Genomic DNA, 27011 nt, shown 5'->3' on the forward strand with positions numbered 1-27011 from the left:
AAATTCTATTTTAATCGTCTGCTACATTTTAATGCTGTAAATTGTATGCATTGCAGACGCTGAAGCCACCAGTTGCAACCTTCAGGAGTTACTGTGAAGACGAGGTTATTGGGGTGAACTTCAGGCGAGCGCGACAGTCGGCGCCGTCCCTCTGCGACAGCGCTCCCTGCAGACGGGACAGCCTCCAGGCGCTAGGGCGAAGCCAGGGCGTGGACACCGAGCTGATGAAATGCGATGAACTGAGTTCTCTCGTGTCCCGGGTAGGTGGGGCCTGCCTGGCATGCTGGAGGTCTGCACAGAGCTCGAGAAAACAAACTTTTTTTTTTAAAGCCAGTAGGCCTGCCTTTCTGCTTTGTTAATTTAAAATCTACCTTGAATAGGTGGAACGTGTGACCCCGCCTCCACTCACGTGCAGGAGAGGGGGGTACGCACATGAACACCCTCCCACTAGCTAAGCATTAATATTCTATTAGTTATGACGGAATTGCGATTTAAATATTTCTCTTTTCTTTTCTTTCTGAAATTTGAAGGTAAAGCAATATTTTTTTTTTTCCTTAGAAAACTCACTCGGCTGTTAAAATGTATAATACCTTGTTTATATAATGATGACGATGGGATGCGGGTGTAAAGTTTTGTAGGATATGCCACACGTGTATATGTGGGTTTTACAGATGCATATTCTTTAAGTTCTCTTTGCAGCCCCCATGAAGTTTATTATTCAACACAACGCGTTGGCTGAGGCTATCTTTGCTTCTGCATGAGAACAGCAAGACGACTTGGGGAGAAGTAAAGGAGATATAAGAACTTTTGACAATATCATTGGACTTTGTGGATTGTTTTTTGAGTGCACCACTGTGTTCCATCTCAGGTATTTGTCTCTAAGCGGAGCTACCCTTGGCAGCAGGCACTATATAGAGCAGGGATACTGAAAGTACGCCTGACCAGGGGCACATGCGGCCCCTGGGGAAGGGCAGCACTGGGCTGATGTTCACCTGACAGAGCAGGAACATTCAGAAAGCTGTGAGACGTCATCTTTTATTCACACATTAACTAAAGTAATAGCAAAGATGCTGTCCTGTCCAGCTTCTCTTAGGGGACACCTTTCCTTTTAAAGACTTCTCGCATTACACACGTAAAAACATTATAAACTCCGCAAACTTAAAAAAAGTGTTTTTTTTTAACAATGCAGGTCCTTTTTACCTTGGTAGAGCAGGGTATATCAGTGAGAGGCGTTTACAGAGATAGTTTTCAAACATGATCTTGGAAACATTCATGTCACCCCCATTCTGAGAACAAGGCCATTAATAAGCCGAGGTGCACCTTCTGTGTAGCCTTGGTTGTTATATAGTTGGAACAACATCATCGTTTATTAAATAAAACAAAAGAGAAGGTTTTGTACAGCACACATCCTGAACTCGTGCATTTCAAGGGGCTCTAGTATGTGTTAATGAAAAAAAAAGGCAAAGTGAACTTAACCAGTTGCCTAAGATCACACAATTTGGTCAAGTAGGGAAGCCAGGACTGTTACCAGGTTTTCTGGTTTCACATTTTGAAATTCAGCCACCAGGTGAGTATCTCGTTCCCTCTCACATTTTACATTGAAAGTTAGTGCTTGGACTTTAATTCTTGGTGCATAAGAATAGAGCGTCCGGGACAGACAGAAGTCACATGAGGGCTCGGTTCGTTGTCCATACCATGCATCTCCTACGAGTCCCTCTATTCCCCACCTTTCTATAGCTGTCAAGTTTCCCAGGTCCATGTGTGATGAGCTGTAAGAGTCCATGGTTTGCCTTTGAATTGTGGGATTTGTAGTCCTGCTTTATAATAGAATAAATAAGACAACAAGTCCCAGAATTCAAAGGAAAAACCTGGACTGGAGCAGCACATCGTGCATGGACCTGGGAAGCTTGGCAGGTCAAGCTTGGCAGGTCTGCCTTTCATCTCCTCGACCCTCACCATACTGGCATCGGTGCAGCGCTCGGGCATGCCACAGACAGTACTTTGCAGCCTCTGGGGAAATGTTTGCGAGTATCCATGATAAAGTGTGTGTGCCAAGTCTGAAACACTAAGAAAAGCTTGGGATGTGGCGTTTGTTGGGCCTAGATGCCATAGTGTGCATTTGTACCAGCTGAGCAGTGCTTATAGGTGCAGCCCTTGGTGGGTGGGTGGGTGTGGCTTTGCATCCTCTGAGCTTGTGTCCTGACCGCAGCACGGTCCCTCCTCTCTGTCGCTGCCCTTCTGCTCTTGTAATGGTGGCAGTGCATAGAGCCCTCCTCAGGGCTCCACCGGCATCAATCAATTATTTGTAGATTGCAGCACTGTCACCCCTAGGGGTATCTGGGCGCTGGGAGTGCGGGTCCAGAATTGGCCAGACAACTGGAGCACAAGATTTGTCCTATCAGAGCATCATCGTGGGAAAGAAGGGAGGGCGGCAGAATATCAGCCTGGTCCAGCTGAATCGACCAAAGGCTTTCAGTACTGTCTGAGATGATCTCATGTCTGAGGTGACCAGGCACTGGACTCTTGAGGACTCCTAGGTTGGAGCCATTGTCATCACGGGTGAGAGGTGGCGTTTGCAGCAGGAGAGAACATAAAGAGATGGTGGACATCACCTTCCAATAGTGGTACATTAGAAATGTCCCTGGCCACTGGCACCGACCTGCACTGTGAAGACACCTGCCACTGCTGATGTCCATGGCCATGCTCTGGGCAGGGAGTGTGAATTAGCCAAGATGTGTGACAACATCTACGCTGGTCAAAAGGCACAGTTTGGACAGCCTAGGAGCCATCCCAGGGGCTGGTGGGACTCAGCAGCTAACCAGAGCCATGGGGAAGTCTCTTGCGACGAAGGTGGTGTTCACTGGTCATCAAATCTCAGGCCAGGTGGCTCTTTTTATAGGGTGACCAGGCATCCCGGATTTGCCCGGACAGTCCCAGGTTTTCACCTCATGCCCCAGTAGAAACTGACAAATTTAGCTCATGTCCTGGTTTTTAAGAAGGATCTTCTCGAATCAGGGGGAGCCAGGTTTTGATGTGCTCAACGGCAGAAGAGTTAGCAGCTATTATCAGAACACAATTTACTTTAAACCCGTGAAGCTGGGTTTAAAAGTTGCTTTCAATTGGGTTCCTTAGTGAATCTTTGTCTGGGTTTTTATGTTGATGCACGCTGTCATTTAAGTCATTTTGTGCCTCTTGGCTGATGTAAAAGTGTAGTCCTTCTTTTATGTTTGCTTAATGTCCCAGTTTCGGTTTTCAAAACCTGGGCACCCCCATCTTGTTAGGAAAGTATTTCCGGTTGAGAAGCTGGTGGCAGGAGTTTTGGGGAGAAGATTGCCAGTCACTCCAAACTGGTGGTGGCAATGGCCAAGGAGTCTGTAAATGCGTCATTTGAGATGAAATTGGCAGAAGGAACTTGGCTGGATTAGTGACTGTTTCATGCCACATTTGCTACTGATGACTGCAAAGAAGTAATGACTGCCTTTGTGGAGAAAAGGAAACCCAGGTTTACTGATAAATGATCATGAACTGACTCTATCCACGTAGAATAATAATGTTAAATGTAACTGAAGCACATCAGAGGACCGTGGAAGGTTCACTCTATGTTCTACCAGAACACTGTAATGTTGAGAGCTCCTTTGGACCAGCTCCGGGCCTATAATGCTTAGCATTTATGCAGAGTTCCAACATTCCAATGTTTGTCTTCATGTTTCTCCCTTTTTAATTTAAAACAATCTACCCTTCGTGGATGGAATGTTCTAATAGCCTTATAGCCCTTCTGCCACGGGCTACACCAGTTGGATAAGGCCCTCTCCTTCGTTACAGGGCCTCGCCTGGGGCTCAGGCTTATAACTCAGGTTCAGGACCTTTACACCCAGTATAGCTCTCGGCAGCATGGTATAGAGCTATAATAGCTCTACATTCCGTCTTCTTCGGGCTATAAAAGTCATTAAAGGCCCTGTCTCTTTTGTTATAGATCCTTCGGCCTTTAAAACCTGTTACAACCATCTGAACAGGGTAATAATGCCATGTAAAGGCTCTCAAAGATCACCATTGCAATGGTATGTTAAGACATTTTTTTAAGCTAATTGCTTCTTTCTTTGAGCCTTTTCAGAAAGCAAATGTAATTCTACAGTGGGAATGAGGTGAAATTAGGAGCAGAATTACCAGATCATGTGTTGCAGAATCAGTAGTTGTGGAATATGAACATCCCCTTATTATGGTACAAATTCCTTCGGGCAGGTGGCTTTCTGTTACTGTGCTTGTGGTGATGGGGTGGAAAAGTGGTAGGAGGGACCTGTGAGGCTACCGGTCGTATCCAGAACATTCACTCAGAAATTTGTGGGTACTCACAAACATCTCCACAGCATTTCACAATCCTATATACACACATAAAAGCAGCTCTGAAAAAGCCTGGAAGTAGATGTGCATTTAAGATCAGAAAGTGCTCCAGCTTTCAGAAGGTGTAGGAGCAATATCCCAGATGCTGTCCGGTGCACGTGTGAGGATATCCAGCTCGGTTACAGGTATCCATCCATCCATCCATCCACCCTTTGGACGCAGAGGGTGGCGAGATGTCCCTCACTGACAAGTGCAGGAAAAATCATCCTTCTGCACATTTAAGGCCTGATTTAGGTATTGGTGGACGGGTTCCGCCATCACAAAGGTGACAGATATCCAGTCTGCCAAAATATAAATCACAGAGGGAATAATTGGATTTCGTTTTCGCTGGACGGGATATCTGTCACCGTTATGAATGAGTAACCTGTCCGCTGAGTTCTAAATCAGGCCCCAAGGCTGTGTTTACCAGATAGGTAGAATTCCACCTGGAGATACAGTGGGTAACAATAATTCTTGCTGCTGGGAATGTTTGCATGGAATTCCACCTAATACCAGTTTGACCCCTTGGAATGGGGAATAACTGTGTGGACAGTGAATTACCAGGTAGAATTTTGCATGGTATTCAAGAGGTTTACCACCAGTTCTGAGCACCTGGTAAATGGGAGCAGTGTCTTCCCTGCGGGGCAAGGGTGGCGGGAAGGGGCAGAGACAGAAAGTTTAGAATAATTTTGGAAGGGTCTCCAGGATTTGGAGTAAGCTCCGTTCTCAACTCAGATCTATCCCAGATGAGACTGCCTTTTGGAAATGGTTAAAAACCTACATATTTAATTCATAATCCGGGTATTCCCTTCATTTAGCCACTGAATTTCCTTAAGTGATGCAGGAACTGCTTGGCAGAAGTCAACTATTTCAAGCAGGGCACCATGGTACTACCGTCCTTTAAATGCTTCAAGGGCAGAATCAGCTTTTTCACCAAAACGTTGTGAGCAATCGAAGGGCATATCCATGAGAGGCTTGTGAATCTCTAGAAAACCCCTTGGAAAACATCCATGCATGGTGGCGACCACAAAGCTGGTGCCAACCCCCACCAGTCAGCAGTCTCTAGGCCACCATGAATCACAAACTTGGCTGAGTCCTGTCCATCATGAAATGTTTGAGCCAGATAGGGCCCGAGTTCTTCTGGGACCGCTTGCAAGATCATACTGGCCATGTACAAGATGGCATGAGTTTGGTGACAAACGCAGTGTTGTGCCACGCTGGCAGAGGAGAACATACATTTTGCAAATGTCTCAATCCTCTTGAATTTCATATCCGGAGGAGTCGTCAGAAAAGAACTAGGATTCATCTTGCTGGATGAAGCCTGAACCACCAGGTTCTCTCAAGGAGGATGTTTTGTAGCACACCATCGGTTGAGATAGGGCTAAAGTTGATTTGGGGTCAGACATCAGAATCTAATCTCCGGGTGCCCTTGGCACCAGCGTCAATGAGTGGCGGACCAGCGGGGGATGGGGTTGCTCGACCAGTGCTGAAGAAGTACCTGCCAGCAGTAACCAGACTGAAAGCCCATGCAAAACCTGAGAGCCAGAATGCGTGCCAGAGGGAGCCTAAAAAACACTGAAAATGTGCAGCATGACCTCTTTAACGGTCTCGATTTACTGCAGCGTCGCTGATGGCCTCGAAAACTAAGGGTGCACCAGGATCAACTGGGGAACCAGGTCCATGCTTGGAGATCCCAGAAGAGCCAGTCTAACGTTGTGACAACCTCACACCTCACCTTGAACATGGAGCGGTGAGATGGGGTCAAGTACAGCTCCATTATTATATGTTTATGCCTATACTTCGATTTGGACTGAATGAAGGAGTTTGACCAAGAGTTAGACTGCTTCCAAGAACGGTTGACATCTGTTTTCTGCAATCACAGCATGGTTCGAAGCCTGTTGTTTCAGGAAGGGATGTTGTTCTCTTGCACACTGGTTGTCAGAGTCATCATAAGTTTGACGCATGTAGGAGTTGAGCTCCAGAGCTGCCTCAGACTACACAGAAACAAAGGAACTGATGTGAGAACGCCGGGTTGGCTCTTATACGCAGCTCCACTCCATCACTTCTGGGGAGGTACAGAGCCAGCACTGAGCTGTGGAGCACACATGGAAGCATTGCTGAGAAAGATTCCCAATCCAGTTTGGAGCCTGGGGAGTATTGTAAGGTGAGGGATTTGCTTTTAGAAATACCCATCATTAATAAAAATATATAACTGCCAGGGGTGTGGAATTCCTACAGCCCAACGCCCAGGACATTGTTTGGGGTGAAGGACAACAAGCTTTTATGTTTTTGCCCTTAGGACAAGTAGGCCCAACCCACAGCAACGCAAACCCTTTGGCTGCCAATTTACAGCACCACATTATGGATATGGGAAGGGCACTGTCTGCAGTTAAGAAAATATTTGTGTCCATATGTTCGTGCTGTTCGAACTTGTATTCATGATTCATTAATGTAGAACCTTTTTTATTAGGATGAGCTCTCTAATGAAATGTTGTATGGTCAGACTGCACAACTGACAATTGTTCCAGTATAAATATGTGTACACGTTTGCAAAGTTTAACAATATGATGCTACGTATAATGCTCTTAGAACGCTCTCTGATTAGGTGCAAATATCTGCAGAAGCTTGAGAGCCTGATTGATGATTATTTGTTATCAAAATGAAATGTACACAAATAAACGCAACTAGGAAAAATGTATCGCTAAATTACTGTGAAATCTTAGGTACCATTTATTTTAAAATAGTAAAATGTGTTGATGCATGCTAGTATTTCCCAAAAATATTCATAATGGAAAATCAGTGTAATCAGTGTCAACAAGATTATGTCAAACATAAAAATAAAAAAGCATTGGCAAAGCCAATAGGTCGGACAATGGTGGTCTGCCTTTGAGTTTTGTTGATGCGTGTATTGTTTTGACATGGTTTTTGTAAAACGTTATTGTTGTGGGAGCCCCTGGCCCTCACCATTATAACAAAATGTTGTCAAAAAGCACAAATATTTTTTGGTCTCAAGAAGTGTGCATTGCCACAGTAGTTCCTACCACTAAACTAAACTACTTTGTGTGCCAATATGCTCCTTGTGGAAGAGCAGAATACTCTCACACTTAGTGAAAGCCAGATGTGAGCCATAGAGAGAAAGATAGAGCAAGAGAAATTTGAATACAAACAAAACGTCTTGGGTAACACCAAGTGTAATTAAGGACCCAATTATTAAAGAAAGTCACAAAAGTGCACCCAGGTATACGTTCTTGCATTCATGCAGATTTACTGCTTTCATGAATTTACGGAAGTATGCCAGGAAATTGTACTCCTAGAAAATAATTGTGAACTGCAAGATAGCACAAGTAAGTATGCTTGCGTAGATTTGCTGATGTGAACATTTGTTAAGTGTTTACAAGTTCACTTTCTCTCCCCAACCTCTTATTTCCCCACCCTAGAAGAAGATTTACTTCTGCTCTTGTGAGGAGCAAATTTCCAACCTTTCTCAGTATGGAAGAAGATTAAAAAAGAGATGGTAAAAATCACCTAAAACATGCAAGTTAGTAGGTTTGCACAGACTCGAAAGGGCATTCCAACCCTGGAACTATTGTTTACCACCACTTTCAGACCCAGTATGTAGATCTCCGGAAAGGTGGCAAAATAAGATTCAAACCCTGTAATAGCATGAGCCCTGGCATAATCAGAGAGACTTACCAGAACTCCTATATAGTGAGATTGCGGCCATAATGTGTCACTGCACTACATGGCGCCAAAGGGAGAAATTGATTTTTTTAAAGTACAAGTAGATTTATGAAGCAACCTGTCCCATGGACAAGTAGATATTTCATTAAATTACACATCCCGGAACTGTGGATCTACAGAAAGCAAAGACCACCGAAAAACCCAGGATCCCTGTTTTTAGTTACCCAGAAAGTCTAGTGCATTGGCTGAAAACATTTTGAAGATTGATATGCACTGTTCTCCATTAGACGTACTAAGAATACAACTAAATAAACCTAAAAAGACCCCAAATATAACAATAGAAAAATGCAAAGCACGTTTAGCTGCTATCACAGACTTGACAGAACAAAACAACAGCTGTGCCAGAATTGATAATAAGAGAGGAAGACACACAAATACAGCCAAAGCTAACACAGGAATTCCGCCCGACACAGCTGCGGCTTCTGAAACGGTACCAAGTATGGGGCGTTCGCTCTTTTGAAAGGAACATACCATGATCTTCTACTGTTCCCGACTTCATGAAATATTGTGAGCTACTGAAAATTAGCCTTTTGTACCGGTGTAGCAGAAAGTGGTGATTTCTGTCTCTTCCCTTAAAGGGGCCATGCAGTGTAGAGAAAGAAACAAGCAGTTACCTTCACCCACACCTGCATCTCCAACAATAGGTGTTCCAGAATGCCCCTTTATTTGATGGTATCGGACTCATAACTTGACAGCATTCACTGTCTGAATGGCAGATATTTATATATCATTCCCGCAAGAGTGACACACTGGTCAGGCAACAGGAAGTTCAGGAAGAAAAGGACACATCACTCATTGTCAAGGACCCAAGCAGTGACCACAACACAGAGCGTTTGCTCTTCATAGACCTAGGAGACACAGAAATAGGTGTAGGAATGTGAACAGACACAGTGAGGGTAGACACTGGGGTTCTGGGTACTAAAACCAACAAGCACTGGCAAAGTCAATAGCTTTTGGCAATATCAGAACAATTAGCTTTGCCAATGTCTTTTAGCCGTGTTGTAGAGTAGCGTGGCTGATGTTCAGCATAAATAAAAGTTAGCAGTGTGGCAGAGAGTAGAGTGGTGTAGAGGAGAGTGGAGTAGAAAGGCACAGAGTAGCATAGACAGGAGTGGCATACACTTAAGTGGTGTAGAGTGGAGTGCCCCAGAGAGGCAGTGTGTGGAGAGGGATAAAGTTGGGGCATAGACTGGAGAGGCATAGAGTAGATAGGTATAGAGTGGATCGGTGCAGAGAGTGGACCGGTGCAAATGGAGTACAGCGGCATAGAGTGGGGTGGAGTACAGAAGAGTGGCATTAAATGGAGTGGCGTACGGTGGCATACAGTAGAGTTGCATAGATTACAATGACAGAGTGGAATGGCACTGTGTGGAGTTGAGTAGAGTGGCATGGCATAGAGTGCAGTGGAGTGGTGTAAAAAGGCATTGTGTGGACTGGCGTAGAGTAGAATGGCATAAAGTGGAGTAGAGTGGAGACTAGAGTAGAGTAACACAGAGGAGAGTGGCTCAGAGTAGAGGGGCATACAGTGGAATGACAGAGTGCCATTGTGTGGATTGGAGTGGCATGGAATAGAATGGTGCAGATTGGAATGGAGTAGAGCAGCATGGCAAAGAGTGGTATACCGTGGAGTGGCATAAAGCAGAGTGGTGTAAAGAAGAGTGGTGTAGAGTGGCATTGTGTGGAGTTGAGTAGAGTGGCGTGCGAAAGTAGAGTGGCAGAGAGGCGGGTGGGGAAGAGGGCCACTGTGTGGAGGGGGGTAGAAGAGAGATGTAGAGTAGAATTACATAGTGGAGTAGAGCAGAGCGGTGTAGCATAGAGTGGCTCAGAAAGGAGTTGCATGTAGTGGAGTGATACAGAGTAGAGTGATGTAGAGGGCTACTGTGTGGAATGGAGTGGTATAGAGTGGCATGGAGTAGACAGGAGTGGCATAGAGCGGCACCGAACAGAATACAATAGAGTGGAGTAGCTTAGAGTAGTACAGTTGTGGATGTAAGTAACTAAAGTGTCAATGGAGATAGGAGATAGGGTAAAGGCAACATAAGTAAGCCATATGTCTGTGTTAACGGTAGGAAAGCACATTGCACATCCAGGAATAATATCCTAAGGCTCATAAAAGTAATGTGTTGCAAAAAGACAAGGAAGAACGCATGTACTTGGTCCATGCTCCAGGGAAGAGCTAACACAAGAAAGGAAGGGAAGCAAACAAAAGATTGAAAATGAGAGTGACAACGAAAACAACTAATGAGATGCTGTGGGCGGGTTGGAAGCCAACTGAATTGTAAACAATACGTCTCGCAGCACAGCGCATGCACTGTGTAGGTGAGATCAAAAAGGGAAGAAAAAGAAAGATAAAAGGTTGTATGTCACTATACCATTGTGTTCCAATACATAGGGATCACTACACCTCTGAGTTCCAATTTACCGTGATCACTACACCAATGGGTTGCGATATAGAAATATCACTACACCACGGGCTTCTGATACACAAAGATCACTATACCATTGTGTTACGATGTACAGTGATCACTCACATGAAAAGAGATCTCTACACCATAAGGGGCCAATGATTAGACATCTCTACACCACTGGATTGCAATGTAGAGATTACTACACCACTGGGTTCCAATGTATGGAGATTACTACACAACTGGCTTTTGATATACAGAGATCACTGTACCTGGAGCTTCTGATATGGCGAGATTACTACACCAGTGGGTTCCAATGTATAGAGATCACTACTCCACTGGCTTCAGACATGCAGCTATCATTACACCACTGGCTTCTGTCATACAGAGATCACTACACCTTTAGGTTCCAATAGAGAGATCACTACACCAGTGGGTTCTAATGTATTGAGATACTGCACCAAGGTGTTCCAGTGTAGAGGTCCCTATACAAACAAGGTTCCAAAACAGAGATCACTGCACCACTGGGTTCCGATACTATACCATTTGGTGCTGATACATAGAGATGAAGGCACTGTTGGGTTCCGATACAACACCATCGGCTTTCGACGCGTAGAGCTCATTACACAATTGATCACTTCGAAACTGGGTTAAGATATACAAAGATCATTGGGTTCCAATGTTTAGAGATCACTATATCACTAGATTCTGATGTAAAGGGATCACTACACCAATGGGTACTTGTGTATAGAGATCACTACATCACTGGGCTTTATTGTATAGGGATCACTACACAACTGTGTTTTAATGAATAGAGATCACTACACCACTGGATTCCGATGTATAGAGATCACTGCACCACCGGGTTTTATTGTTTAGGGATCACTACATCACTGGGTTCTGATATGGAGACATCACTACACTACAGTGTTCCGATAGGCGTCTAGCCACAAAGGCACAGGCTCAAACTTTGATTCTGTGGACAGTTTATACCATGACACAGGGAGATGAGGTGCAAGTAAGGGTTGAACGAGAAGTACCTGGCCGCCATTGATGAGAACTGCATGTCAGCATTTAGAAGATGTTAGCAGGTGAGGCGAGACACAGGTGGAGTCTGGGGAGGCAGCAGTGGAGTGTGGGGAGGCACCAGTGGAGTGTGGGGAGGCACCGGTGGAGTGGAATGGCACTGTGTGGAGTGTGGTGAGGCACCGGTGGAGTGTGGGGAGGCACCGGTGGAGTGGAATGGCACTGTGTGGAGTGTGGTGAGGCACCGGTGGAGTGTGGGGAGGCACCGGTGGAGTGGAATGGCACTGTGTGGAGTGTGGGGAGGCACCGGTGGAGTGGAATGGCACTGTGTGGAGTGTGGTGAGGCACCGGTGGAGTGTGGTGAGGCACCGGTGGAGTGGAATGGCACTGTGTGGAGTGTGGTGAGGCACCGGTGGAGTGGAATGGCACTGTGTGGAGTGTGGTGAGGCACCGGTGGAGTGGAATGGCACTGTGTGGAGTGTGGTGAGGCACCGGTGGAGTGTGGTGAGGCACCGGTGGAGTGGAGTGAGGGGCCGGTGCAGTGGAGTGAGAGGCACCAGTGGAGTGGAGTGAGGGGCTGGTGGGGTGGAGTGAGGGGCCGGTGGGGTGGAGTGAGGGGCCGGTGGAGTGGAGTGAGGGGCCGGTGGAGTGAGGCACCGGTGGAGTGTGGGTAGGCACCGGTGGAGTGGAGTGAGACTCGAGTGGAGCGGGTTGAGGCACCAGTGGAGTTCCGGGAGGCAGCAGTGGAGTGTGGAGAGACACCCATGGAGTGTGGGGAGACACCGGTGGAGTCCGGGGAGGCAGTGGTAGAGTGTGGGGAGACACCGGTGGAGTCCGGGGAGGCAGCGGTGGAGTGTGGGGAGACAGCGGTGGAGTGTGGGGAGACAGCGGTGGAGTGTGGGGAGACAGCGGTGGAGTGTGGGGAGACAGCGGTGGAGTGTGGGGAGACAGCGGTGGAGTCCGGGGAGGCAGTGGTAGAATGTGGGGATTCACCGGTGGAGTCCGGGGAGGCAGCGGTGGAGTGTGGGGAGACACCGGTGGAGTGTGGGGAGGCAGCGGTGGAGGGCAGCTCCTCTACACTGCTCAGATGTGCTTAGAAGCCACCACCTCCATGAGGAAGCAGACACGTGGGAGGAGCCTTGGACAGGTGCTAGGGAGGCAGGCAACAGTCCCCAGGTTGTCAGAAACGAGGTGAGAATGGGAGTAGTAAAGGGTGGCAGGTTTAAGGGACAGCCACTGCACAAACTGGGGCTACCTTGCACTCAGAGGAAAGAAGAAATCAATCAATCAAGATTTATAGAGCGCGCTAATCTATAGGAGGGTATCCAGACACTAAGAGGTTTAATTTAAAGACAGCGACTGACGGAGCAGGTCACCAGAGGGCTAAACTGTCAAGTATCAAGGGGTGCAGGCTGCTGAAACTGGGGTACAGGTAAGCTGCTTGCTTCAAGAAGCTGGGGTGCCCCGGTGAGTCAGGAGACGGGGTTCAGTCTGCAGTGGTGGGCGCAGTGCTTAATTTGTAAATAAAGAGGTGCCGGTGGAGTGGAATGGCACTGTGTGGAGTGTGGTGAGGCACCGGTGGAGTGGAATGGCACTGTGTGGAGTGTGGTGAGGCACCGGTGGAGTGGAATGGCACTGTGTGGAGTGTGGTGAGGCACCGGTGGAGTGTGGTGAGGCACCGGTGGAGTGGAATGGCACTGTGTGGAGTGTGGTGAGGCACCGGTGGAGCGGAGTGAGGGGCCGGTGCAGTGGAGTGAGAGGCACCAGTGGAGTGGAGTGAGGGGCTGGTGGGGTGGAGTGAGGGGCCGGTGGAGTGGAGTGAGGGGCCGGTGGAGTGAGGCACCGGTGGAGTGTGGGTAGGCACCGGTGGAGTGGAGTGAGACTCGAGTGGAGCGGGTTGAGGCACCAGTGGAGTTCCGGGAGGCAGCAGTGGAGTGTGGAGAGACACCCATGGAGTGTGGGGAGACACCGGTGGAGTCCGGGGAGGCAGTGGTAGAGTGTGGGGAGACACCGGTGGAGTCCGGGGAGGCAGCGGTGGAGTGTGGGGAGACAGCGGTGGAGTGTGGGGAGACAGCGGTGGAGTCCGGGGAGGCAGCGGTGGAGTGTGGGGAGACAGCGGTGGAGTCCGGGGAGGCAGTGGTAGAATGTGGGGATTCACCGGTGGAGTCCGGGGAGGCAGCGGTGGAGTGTGGGGAGACACCGGTGGAGTGTGGGGAGGCAGCGGTGGAGGGCAGCTCCTCTACACTGCTCAGATGTGCTTAGAAGCCACCACCTCCATGAGGAAGCAGACACGTGGGAGGAGCCTTGGACAGGTGCTAGGGAGGCAGGCAACAGTCCCCAGGTTGTCAGAAACGAGGTGAGAATGGGAGTAGTAAAGGGTGGCAGGTTTAAGGGACAGCCACTGCACAAACTGGGGCTACCTTGCACTCAGAGGAAAGAAGAAATCAATCAATCAAGATTTATAGAGCGCGCTAATCTATAGGAGGGTATCCAGACACTAAGAGGTTTAATTTAAAGACAGCGACTGACGGAGCAGGTCACCAGAGGGCTAAACTGTCAAGTATCAAGGGGTGCAGGCTGCTGAAACTGGGGTACAGGTAAGCTGCTTGCTTCAAGAAGCTGGGGTGCCCCGGTGAGTCAGGAGACGGGGTTCAGTCTGCAGTGGTGGGCGCAGTGCTTAATTTGTAAATAAAGAGGTGCCGGTGCTCAAAGCCCTCCTGTTAAACCCAACATGCTGCAATTAAATGTGAACACGGAATACTGAGGCGGCGTAATCCTGAAGCCATCTCGGGCCTCGTCAATCCATTTACAGCCGCTTTCTGCCACTTCAGCTCACCCTAGCAGCTTTCTACTTTCTCCCTTTGTGACGCTTTTTCGTTTTTCTGCTCATCGGTCTTTCCCATATGTGCCTTTTGCTCGCAGCAAATGCTTGAGGCAGAAGAATAAGCGCCGGCCCTCAAAAATAAGTGCTGGTGCTCAGCACCGGGAACAACAAGCACAATTTAAGCACTGGATGGGCGCATCCGGGGGCCTGCGTGTCAACAGGACTCGATGACAGGCGTGAGATGCGCTTGGCTTTCATCCACTTCAGTGAATGCGTTTGGTCCCAGGGGCTGGCTGGAGGTTACAGCGCAGGTTACAAGAGGTTTAGTGCAGGTCCGGCCCCGGGGGCGAGGGAGGAAGGACATCACTGCTGCCACGAGAGACTGATACTGTCTAGTTACCAGTGACAGCCACAGGACCTAGCACTGATACTGCCTAGTTACCACTGATTGCCCCAGGACACAGCACTGATACTGCCTAGTTACCACTGACTGCCCCAGGACCTGGCACTGATACTGCTTAGTTACCAATGACTGCCCTAGTTACCACTGACTCCCCCAGGACATAGCACTGATACTGCCTAGTTACCACTGACTGCCTCAGGACCTAGCACTGCTGCTGCCTAGTTGCCACTGACTGCCACGGGGCCTAGCACTGATATTGTCTAGTTACCACTGACTCCCCCAGGACCTAGCACTGATACTGCCTAGTTACCACTGACTGCCCCAGGACCCAGCACTGATACTGCCTAGTTACCACTGACTGCCTCAGGACCTAGCACTGATGCTGCCTAGTTGCCACTGACTGCTACGGGGCCTAGCACTGATATTGTCTAGTTACCACTGACTCCCCCAGGACCTAGCACTGATACTGCCTAGTTACCACTGACTGCCCCAGGACCTGGCACTGATACTGCCTAGTTACCAATGACTGCCTTAGTTACCACTGACTCCCCCAGGACCCAGCACTGATACTGCCTAGTTACAATGGACTGCCCCAGGACCTAGCACTGATACTGCCTAGTTACCACTGACTGACCCAGGACCTAGCACTGATACTGCCTAGTTACCACTGACTGCCTCAGGACCTAGCACTGATGCTGCCTAGTTACCACTGACTGCCACGGGGCCTAGCACTGATACTGTCTAGTTACCACTGACTCCCCCAGGACCCAGCACTGATACTGCCTAGTTACCACTGACTGCCCCAGGACCCAGCACTGATACTGCCTAGTTACCACTGACTCCCCCAGGACCTGGCACTGATACTGCCTAGTTACCAATGACTGCCTTAGTTACCACTGACTCCCCCAGGACCTAGCAGTGATACTGCCTAGTTACCACTGACTGCCCCAGGACCCGCCACTGATACTGACTAGTAACCACTGACTGCCCCAGGACCCACCACTGATAATGCCTAATCACCACTGACTGCACCAGGATTCACTGATACGGTCTATTTACCACTGACTGCACCAGGACCCACCACCAATACTGCCTCATTACCACAAACTGCCCTAGTGTGCACCACTACTACCTAGTTACCACAGACTGCCCCAAGACCCACCTTTCCTGCCTAGTTACCACTAACAGCCACAGGACCCACCACAATACTGCCTAGTTGCCACTGGCTGTCCTAGGACCTACTGACACTGCCTAGTTACCAATCAATGTCCTAGGATGGCACTGATACTGCCTAGTTACCACTGAGTATCCTAGGGCGCACCAATACTGCCTAGTTACTGCTGACTGCCCCAGGACCAACCTCCTATACTATCTAGTTACCACTAACTACCCTAGGGCACACCGGTACTGCCTAGTTACCGCTAACTGCCCAGGGCCCACTGATACTGATTAGTAAAAAGGAACTTCCCTAGAACCCATCACTGATACCTCTCACTAACCAACGTCTGCCCAAAGACCAATCACTGATCCTGGCCACCTACTGCCCAGTAACTATCACTAATACTGCTGAGTAACAACAAACTACCCAAAGACCCATCACGGACAGTGCCCGGTAACCAATGCTAATACCTCCCAGTAACAACCAGCCGCCCCACAACCCTCCGCTGCTACAAGTCAGTAATCGCTGATTCTACCCCCACCCCGCCAGACTCACTTTAACTCTATGCAGCTAGCGCACTGAAGTGGTCGAGGCCCGGAAGTGGCGCTCTATCGAAACCCAAGTAAGATGAGGAAAACGAGGGTAGAGGGTGCTCTCGTGCGACACAAACATATGATTATTAACTTACAAAGCGAGAGGGATCGAAATATGATGTTTTTCGAGACGGCTGCATTTCCGCAGGTCGTTAATTGGCAGGTTGTACCGTATTGATTGTTCTTGGTCGGGTTCAGGTGCAGCAATGCTTTAATAAGCACTGTGTGTTGCAAGGGACAGACACACGGGGAGGTGGGGAAATCTGCCCAAGAGCACAAACGCAGGAGAACCTGAGCTGCACACTCAAGAGTCGAAGAGCCAAAGTCCTTGATCACACAGGATGAGCAGCTGCAGGCAAGCACCTCCCTCAAGAATGGGAAGCAGTAGGAAGCTTCCTCCAAGCAGCACAAACAGCAGAAAGGAATGCTTCCCTTAAGCAGCACAAACAGCAGAAAGGAAGCTTCCTCCAAGCAGCACAAACAGCAGAAAGGAATGCTTCCCCAAAGCAGCACAAACAGCACAAACAGCACAAACAGCAGAAAGGAAGCTTCCTCCAAGCAGCACAAACAGCAGCAAGGGAAGCTTCCTCCAAGCAGCACAAACAGCAGAAAGGAATGCTTCCCCAAAGCAGCACAAACAGCACAAACAGCAGAAAGGAAGCTTCCTCCAAGCAGCACAAACAGCAGCAAGGGAAGCTTCCTCCAAGCAGCACAAACAGCACAAACAGCAGAAAGGAAGCTTCCTCCAAGCAGCACAAACAGCAGAAAGGAATGCTTCCCCTAAGCAGCACAAACAGCACAAACAGCAGAAAGGAAGCTTCCTCCAAGCAGCGCAAACAGCAGAAAGGGAAGCTTCCTCCAAGCAGCACAAACAGCCGAAAGGAAGCTTCCTCCAAGCAGCACAAACAGCAGAAAGGGAAGCTTCCTCCAAGCAGCACCAACAGCAGAAAGGGAAGCCTCCACCAAGAAGAACAAACATCAGAAAAGGAAGATTCCTCCAAGCAGCACAAACAGCAGAAAGGGAAGCCTCCACCAAGAAGAACAAAACAGCAGAAAGGAAAGCCTCCACCAAGCAGAACAAACAGCAGAAAAGGAAGCTTCCTTTGAGCAGCACAAACAGCAGCAAGGGAAGCTTCCTCCATAAACAGCACAAACAGCAGAAAGAGAAGCTTCCCCCAAGCAGCACAAACAGCAGAAAGGGAAGCTTCCTCCATAAGCACCACAAATGGAGAAAGGGAAGCTTCCTCCAAGCAGCGCAAACCGCAGAAAGGGAAGCCCCTTCCAAGTAGCACAAGCAGCAGAAAGGGATGCTTACTCCATAAGCACCACAAATGGCAGAAAGGGAAGCTTCCTCCAAGCAGCACAAGCAGCAGAAAGGGATGCTTACTCCATAAGCACCACAAATGGCAGAAAGGGAAGCTTCCTCCAAGCAGCACAAACAGCATAAATGGAAGCTTCCTTCATGCAGCACAAACAGCAGAAATGGAAGCTTCCTCCAAGCAGCACAAACAGCAGGAAGGGAAGCCTCCACCAAGAAGAACAAACAGCAGAAAAAGAAGCTTCCTCCGAGCAGCGCAAACCACAGAAAGGGAAGCCCCTTCCAAGCACCACAAATGGCAGAAAGGGAAGCTTCCTCCAAGCAGCACAAACAGCATAAATGGAAGCTTCCTTCATGCAGCACAAACAGCAGAAATGGAAGCTTCCTCCAAGCAGCACAAACAGCAGGAAGGGAAGCCTCCACCAAGAAGAACAAACAGCAGAAAAAGAAGCTTCCTCCGAGCAGCGCAAACCACAGAAAGGGAAGCCCCTTCCAAGCACCACAAATGGCAGAAAGGGAAGCTTCCTCCAAGCAGCACAAACAACAGCAAGGGAAGCTTCCTCCAAGCAGCACAAACAGCAAGGGAAGCTTCCTCCAAGCAGCACCAACAGCAAAAAGGGAAGCTTCCTCCATAAGCAGCACAAACAACAGCAAGGGAAGCTTCCTCCAAGCAGCACCAACAGCAAAAAGGGAAGCTTCCTCCATAAGCAGCACAAACAGCAGAAAGAGAAGCTTCCTCTAAGCAGCACAAACAGCAGAAAGGGAAGCTTCCTCCATAAGCACCACAAATGGCAGAAAGGGAAGCTTTCTCCGAGCAGTACAAACCGCAGAAAGGGAAGCCTCCTCCAAGCAGCAGAAAGGGATGCTTACTCCATAAGCAGCACAAACAGCAGAAAAGGAAGCTTCATCTATAAGCAGCACAAACATCAGAAAGGGAAGCCTCCTCCAAGCAGCACAAATAGCAGAAAAGGAAGCTTCCTTCACCAACCAGCACAACCAACAGAAAGGGAAGCCTCCACTAAGCAGCACAAACAGCAGAAAGGGAACCCTCCACCAAGCAGCACAAACAGCAGAAAGGGAAGCTTCTTTCAAGCAGCACAAACAGCAGAAAGGAAAGGATCTTCCATAAGCAGCACAAACAGCAGAAAGGGAAGCTTCCACCGCCAAGCAGCACAAACAGCAGAAAGGGGAAGCTTCCTCCAAGCAGCACACTGAAAAGCAGTGGCCAAGCTTCCTTCACTCAAAGTATACCCAGAAGTATGGAGATAGGGCTTCAGTTATCTGTGGAGAAAACCTTCTACATATGCACGATCAGCGGCACTGAAAGCTCCATCCACACTGCATGAACACCAGCAGGGCAAGCTTTCGTCCCACAGCATCGCCATCACTGGAGAAACCAATCTTCACACACAGGGACAGAATAAATCTCAAAACGGCAGAATTCTTTCATCTCAGAATGAGAGCAGAAGCACTGAAACAGAACCGGCAGCACAAGCTTCCCCAGACACAGAATGAGAAGCAGGACAAGTCTAACAAGCTCTATTAAGAAAAACAATAACCAGCATATGGCAAGCCTAGACACAAGTAGTAGGACTGCAAGCTTCCTTCGCTTAGAAGCAGCAGCAAGACAGTATGCTTCCTTCACACAGACAGTGAGCAGCAGAATCACTAAACTATACAGAATAAAATGAGCAACAATAATGCAGGACTCATTCACACACATAATGAGCACAAGAAGGTGAGCAAAACAAGCTTCCTTCACACAGAATGAACAAGCTTCCCTCACATGCAGAATGAGTATAAGCTTCATTCACACAGAAATTAAGTAGAGGCGTCCTTCACACAGAAAATGAGCACAAGCTTCCTTCACACAGAGAATGAGCACAACAAGCTTAATTCACATGGAAAATGAGTAGCAGGATAACTAAACTATATAGTACAGAATGAGCGGCAGTAATACAAGACTACGCATGTGTAATGAGCAGTGCCAGATAAGCAAGCTTCCTTCACGCACAGATAATGAACAGAATAAAAAGTGTCTTTCACACAAGGATGAGCAGTAGAACAAGCTTTTTTCACAAAGCATGGGCACAACAAGCTTCCTCCACACATGGCATGACAGCTGCAAGTGGGTAAGCTTACTTCCCAGATGAAACAAGTAGTAGTACAAGCTTCCTACATACATGGAATGAGCAGCAGAACAAGCTTCCTTCACACATGGAACGAGCAATAGAACAAGCTTATTTTATGCATAGAGAACGAGCAGTAGCATAAGCTTCCTTCACACAGAGCATGAGCACAACAAGCTTCCTTCACACATGGCTTGACAGCTGCAGGTGGGTAAGTTTGCTTTCCTGATGAAACAACTGTGGTAGTACTAGCTTCCGTCACACATGGAATGAGCAGTCAAACAAGCTTCTTTCATGCATAGAGAATGAGCAGCAGAACAAGCTTTCTTCACACAGAGAATTAGCACAAGCTTCATTCACACAGAAAATAAGCAGCAGAATAACCAAACTATACAGTAAAGAATGAACAGAAGTAATACAAGACTCCCGGACACACAATGAGCAGAAGCAGGTGAACACACTCCCTTCCCACAGAGAATGAGCTGAGCAGTAGAACAAGCTTCCTTCACACAGGGAGGGAGCAGTAGAAACGGCTTCCTTCGCACAGGGAATGAGTAGTATAACAAGCTTCCTTCACACAGAGTATGAGCATGACAAGCTTCACTCACACAGAGAATGAGCAGCAGAATAACTAAACTATATAGTATAGAATGAGTGGCAGCAACACAAGACTCCTTCACACACAATGAGCAGTAGCAGGTGAGCAAGCTTCCTTTACGCACAGAATGAGCAGCTGCCATTGGGTAAGCTTCCTTAACACACAAAACAAGCAGTGGTGGGACGAGCTTCCTTCACACACAGAGTTAGCAGTCAGACAAGCTTCCTTCACACACTCACTGAGCAGTAGCAGGTGCGCAAGCTTCCTTTACCCACAGAATGAGCAGCTGCCATTGGGTAAGCTTCCTTAACACACAAAACAAGCAGTGGTGGGACGAGCTTCCTTCACACACACAGTTAGCAGTCAGACAGGCTTCCTTCACACTCACTGAGCAGCGGCAGGTGAGCAAGCATCCTTCATACACAGAGTATCAAATGGACAGACTTCTTTCAACATAGAACGAGCAGTTCTGCTATCTGGGGGTCATGGGTTTACACACACCGCAACAACACATGCAGTATAACATTGGGAGGATTACTGATGGCCCTACGATCATGCTTTCACTTTTGGAACACTCTTACCTTATCCCTTATAGGCCGGGTGGTGATTGACAAGATGGTGTTTTTACCACGTTGCCTATATACAATGCAGCACTCATTTGACACCCTCCCCCACGCGGTCTTCAGGAGGGTACTCTCCTTCCTCACTACATTGATATGGGCTGGAGGCCGCTGCCGAGTAGCATGGGACTTCCTGGGTGGAGGGGGGCTAGCAGTTCTTCATCTAGAGTTATACTATTTGGCCTCTCAGATTCCGCATGCTGCGCACTGGCTCACGGAAGGGGTATTTGGGAGAATTTGCTTATACAGGACGAGGACTGCGTTTCGCCCCTCCCACTGCTGCTGGTGTCAGGGGAGGGGGTCAGGACGTGGCCCCAGTGGCACACATACCTTGTCCGACACACGGACTGCTTGTGGGAGAGAACTGTCAGGGTGGTGCTGAGGAGAAGGGCCCCTTTCTCCAGGACATTTAATTTCTGGAACCTACCAGCATTCCAAGCTCTTGCCAACACGATGAATGTGACTGCTTGGAGGGGGGTGGTTGTGAGACCCTGGGAAACGTGCACCCCAACAAAGAGTTTCTTCCATTTGAGATGGCACAAAACTGTTATGGAGTGGGGTCTGGGCACTTTCCGGGCTCTGCTGGGGTTGGCTAGGAGCCGCCCCCTGGTCTTACATTTTTACAGAGCCGGACACCTGACCATATGCGTCTCCCTCACCTTGGCTGGGCAGCTGGGGACGGTGACGTGGGACGCACAATGGGGTGGCGGTGTTGTGCTGATGCAATCCATCTCCTGTGATGCTCGTTTTAAACTCCCCCATTCTAATTACCGGCATTGCGCGTAAATGACACCGGTACTTCTACACAAAATGACCCCAGTAAGTCCGATAGCTGTCCCATGTGCGAGGCTCCTGTTGTTCTTACATTTAGCATGGAACTGCCCTGTGGTGCATGCGTTTTGTATGACGGTTATAGCACAATTGTTTACCCGGTGAGAGTGCAGATTAACACGGACCTGGTTGTTTGCCTGCTGGGCGATATTGGATGGCGAAAGTTCTGTAAAATGGACACTAAGGGGGTCATTACGACCCTGGCGGTCAGTGGAATAGTGGAGGTATGACCGCCAACAGGCTGGCGGTACCTACCTCCACTATTATGACACTGGCGGTTTGGCCAAAGCCAAACCGCCAAGGTTACACACCGACTGCCACGGCAGTAACGGACTGTTGTCTCCAGCCCGGCGGCCGTCACTAGGCCTCCCATGGCATTTTGACCTCGCCCACCACCATGGTTTCAGTGGTTTCTGTACCGTGACTGAAACCATGGCAGTAGGCACTATCAGTGCCAGGGAATTTCTTCCCTGGCACTGATAGGGGTCTCCCCCGCCCCACTCCCCCTCCACAGAGTCCTCCCCCTACCATCCCCCTCCCACTCCAACTCCCAAACCCTCCTCCCGCACATTTACACACACATACATACACACCCATACACACACACATACATACACACATTGACCCACGCATTCATACATTCATACACACTCACACCAACACTCACTAACATACATCCAGGCGCGCACACACAATCTCATGACACATCATGCACGTACACTCACGCCCACACGCATTACACACGCATTCAAACACACTCACACACACCACCACACACAGTACCCCCCACCCCCTTTTCCTGTTGGAGAACCCGACTTACCTGCTTGCAGGGGGTACTCCGGCAGGAGACGGGACGCGGCGCTGCTGCCAGCAGCAGTGTCCACCAGCAAAACAGGTAGCAGGTGTTTTGCTGGTGTGGCGCTGCTGCTGGTAGCAGCGCCACCTTACCGTCGTCCGCCACCATGACCGTAACTGGAATTCCGCCAGCCTTCTGGCAGAATTCCGTCTACGGTCATAATGCCATGGACAGTCGGTAGCCATGGCGACGGTATGTTGGCGGACATCGCCGTGGCGGTAGGCGGCATTTGCCGCCAAGGTCCTAATGAGGGACTACGTTTTTACACTTGTTGCTCCTAGCAAAGCGACGAGTTGCGATTGCCTGGATGGGTCAGATAAGACCTAGTGTGCCGTGACGAGAGACAGGTGTGGCTGGATGGGCAGTATCCGAGGAGGTGCGCTTGAAAAAAAATAATGTAGAAATGCCACCCGACACCACTCCATTCCATGACACTAGTCTACACTCACTCCTCTCTACTTACTCTCCATGCCATTCTACATCACTCCACTCTACACCACTTTACTTCACCTTATGCTACACCCCCCAATCTATTCTACAGTACTCTACTCTAACACTCCAAGGTACTCCACTCTACACCACTTCACTTTATGCTACTCCCTTCCACTCTACTCCACAGTACTCAACTCTACCCCACTCTATGCAACTCTATGTAGTTTCAGGATACTCCACAACACACCACAAAACTCTAGGCCTCTCCACTCTATGGCATTCTATGCCTCTCTACTCTACTTCACTTCACTATATGCCACCTTACTCCACTCTAAGACACTCCACTCCATTTCACAACACTCTACTCCACCTTACAGCACATTACTCTACTCAATGGCACTTGAAGCCTCTTCACAAACCTCCACTCTGTAGCACTCCACTCTACTGACTCTCCATGCCATGCTACATCACTCCACTCTACGCCACTTTACTTCACCCTATGCTACACCCCTCCAATCTATTCTACAGTACTCCACTCTAACACTCCACGGTACTCCACTCTACACCACTTCACTCCACAGTACTCCACTCTATAAAAAACTCTATGCAACTCTCCACATCACTATATGCCACTTTACTCCACTCTAAGACACTCCACTCCATTTCACAACCCTCTACTCCACCTTACAGCACATTACTCTACTCAATGACACTCTAAGCCTCTTCATGAACCTCCACTCTATAATACTCCACAACAATCTACTCCACAACAGTCCACTCTACGATAGTCTATGCAAGTCCAATCTATGACTGTGTGCCCCTTTACTCCACTATACGTCACTCCAGGGGATGCCACTCTGCTCTACTTTATGCTAAGCAACTTTACACCCCTCCCCTCCACGACACTCTACTCCACGCTGTGACACTCAACTCTGAGACTCTCTGCCACTGCACCACTCTACATCACTCCTCTCACCACTTTACTCCACTATACAACACACCACTCTATGACACTTTACTGCACTCTACACTACGCCACTCCACTCTATGACACTCCACTCTATGACACTTTACTGCACTCTACACTACGCCACTCCACTCTATAACACTCCACTCTATGACAGTTTACTCCAATCAATCCCAACCACTCTACAACGCTCCACGGTACTCTTCTCTACACCACTCCAACCCACTTTAAGCAACTTTACGCCATTTCATCACACTCTATGACACTTTACTGCACTCTACACTACGCCACTCCACTCTATAACACTCCACTCTATGACACTTTACTGCACTCTACACTACGCCACTCCACTCTATAACACTCCACTCTATGACACTTTACTGCACTCTACACTACGCCACTCCACTCTATAACACTCCACTCTATGACACTTTACTGCACTCTACACTACGCCACTCCACTCTATAACACTCCACTCTATGACACTTTACTGCACTCTACACTACGCCACTCCACTCTATAACACTCCACTCTATGACAGTTTACTCCAATCAATCCCAACCACTCTACAACGCTCCACGGTACTCTTCTCTACACCACTCCAACCCACTTTAAGCAACTTTACGCCATTTCATCACACTCTATGCCCTTCCACTCTATGCCACTCCACTCCATGCCACTTCACTCCACAATACTCTACTCCATTCCACTCTACTACACTGTGAGCCACTCCACTTTATGCCACTTCGCGCTACAGCATTTTACCCTACGACCCTCAAAGACAATATACTCTACAACACTCCACTCTAGGACACCCCACTCTACGACAATCTATGACACTCAACGCCACTTTACTCCATGCTATGCCACTCCACTCTATGACACTTTACTGCACTCTATGATACGACGCTCCACTACGCGCCATGCCACTCTGACATTTTACTCTACTCTATGCTAAGCCACTCTATGCCCCTCCGCTCTACGATACTCCAACCGCTGCTCCCGGAAGTGCGATGCTGGCCCAGCCTGCTCTCCTAATCTCTACCGACTGCCAAGTCAACATTAGCTCATGGACCAGCAATGCAGACCGCTCGCTAAACTTCCTGCACTGCACAGCTCGGGCCCGTGACTGGGGCACCGTCAAAACATGCCCGGGCATTGGCCTTTCCACTGGGCAGTGGGCTTTAAGGGCAGTACAGGCCTCTATGCTGGGCACGGAGAGCCAGGGGCAGTAAACTCCACTCTGCTGGCCACCTGGGAGCAAAGATCAGAACACTGCTCTAAGAAGGGCATGGGTGGCCCCTGTGGGCACAGGGCAGTACACTGCTCAATACAGAGTATACAACGGCAGAACATTCCTCAGTGGTGGCCCCTGCGACCAAAGGGCAGTACAGGCCTCTCTGCTGGGCACTGGAAAGCAAGGCTGTGCTATCCTCTCTACTGGATACAAAGGGCAGTACACTCCTCAGTACTGCCCCTCGGGAGAAAAGGGCAGTATATTCTTCTGTACTGGATGCAGGAAGCAAATGGATGTACACTTCTTTCTGAAGTGTGAAGTGTACAGAAGGTAGTGCACTTTTCTCTGAAGGGTACTGATAGAAAGGGCAGTAAACGTCTTTCTTAAGTGCGCTGAGTACAGAAGGCAGTGCACTGGGTAGAGACGGCACTGGCTGAAGTGCACTGGGACGGAAGGCAGTAAACCTTAAGTAGGCAGTAAACCTTCTGAAGTGCACTGGGTACAGAAGGCAGTACACTAGTCTTTCAGGGGCACTGGGTACAGAAGGCAGTGCACTGGGTACAGAAGGCAGTGCACTGGGTACAAAAGGCAGTACACTCGTCTTTGAGGGGCACTGGGTACAGAAGGCAGCAAACCTTCTGAAGGGCGCTGGGTAACAAGGGCAGTAGCCTTCTCTCTGAAGTGCAAAGAGTACAGAAGGCAGTACACTCGTCTTTGAAGGGTATTGGGTACAGAAGGCAGTGCACTGGGTACAGAAGGCAGTACACTTGTCTCTGAGGAGCACTGGGTACAGAAGGCAGTACACTCGTCTCTATGGGACACTTGGTACAGAAGGCAGTGCACTGGGTACAGAAGGCAGTACACTTGTCTCTGAGGAGCACTGGGTACAGAAGGCAGTGCACTGGGTACAGAAGGCAGTGCACTGGGTACAGAAGGCACTACACTTGTCTCTGAGGAGCACTGGGTACAGAAGGCAGTGCACTGGGTACAGAAGGCACTACACTTGTCTCTGAGGAGCACTGAGTACAGAAGGCAGTACACCTGTCTCTATGGGACACCGGGTACAGAAGGCAGTGCACTGGGTACAGAAGGCAGTACACTGGGTACAGAAGGCAGTACACTGGGTACAGAAGGCAGTACACTAGGTACAGAAGGCAGTACACTAGGTACAGAAGGCAGTACACTAGGTACAGAAGGCAGTACACTCGTCTTTGAGGGGCACGGGGTACAGAAGGCAGTGCAAAGAGTACAGAAGGCAGTACACTCGTCTTTGAAGGGTATTGGGTACAGAAGGCAGTGCACTGGGTACAGAAGGCAGTACACTTGTCTCTGAGGCGCACTGGGTACAGAAGGCAGTACACTCATCTCTGAGTGGCACTGGGTACAGAAGGCAGTGCACTGGGTACAGAAGGCAGTACACTAGTCTCTGAGGGACACTGGGTACAGAAGGCAGTACACTTGTCTCTGAGGAGCACTGGGTACAGAAGGCAGTGCA

The 27011-nt window shown here is 48.9% G+C and overlaps 1 protein-coding gene, 1 long non-coding RNA gene and 1 pseudogene across 3 annotated transcripts in view; 2 read left to right on the forward strand and 1 right to left on the reverse strand.

Moving 5' to 3' along the window:
• LOC138249696 (ankyrin repeat domain-containing protein 50-like) overlaps positions 1-27011 on the reverse strand; it is a 307510-nt gene that overhangs the window by 224691 nt on the left and 55808 nt on the right. The gene's annotated exons all lie outside the window — the stretch shown is intronic.
• The window catches only part of LOC138249697 (uncharacterized), a 147478-nt gene that overhangs the window by 349 nt on the left and 120118 nt on the right, over positions 1-27011 (forward strand). The window contains exon 2 of the long non-coding RNA XR_011194836.1: positions 57-260. This is a non-coding gene — a long non-coding RNA (uncharacterized lncRNA). The remainder of the gene's footprint in view (positions 1-56; positions 261-27011) is intronic.
• Positions 1893-7217, forward strand: LOC138248980 (enoyl-CoA hydratase, mitochondrial pseudogene; annotated as a pseudogene).

Source organism: Pleurodeles waltl, chromosome 8 (assembly GCF_031143425.1).
Source record: "Pleurodeles waltl isolate 20211129_DDA chromosome 8, aPleWal1.hap1.20221129, whole genome shotgun sequence".
Taxonomy (NCBI): Eukaryota; Metazoa; Chordata; class Amphibia; order Caudata; family Salamandridae; genus Pleurodeles; species Pleurodeles waltl.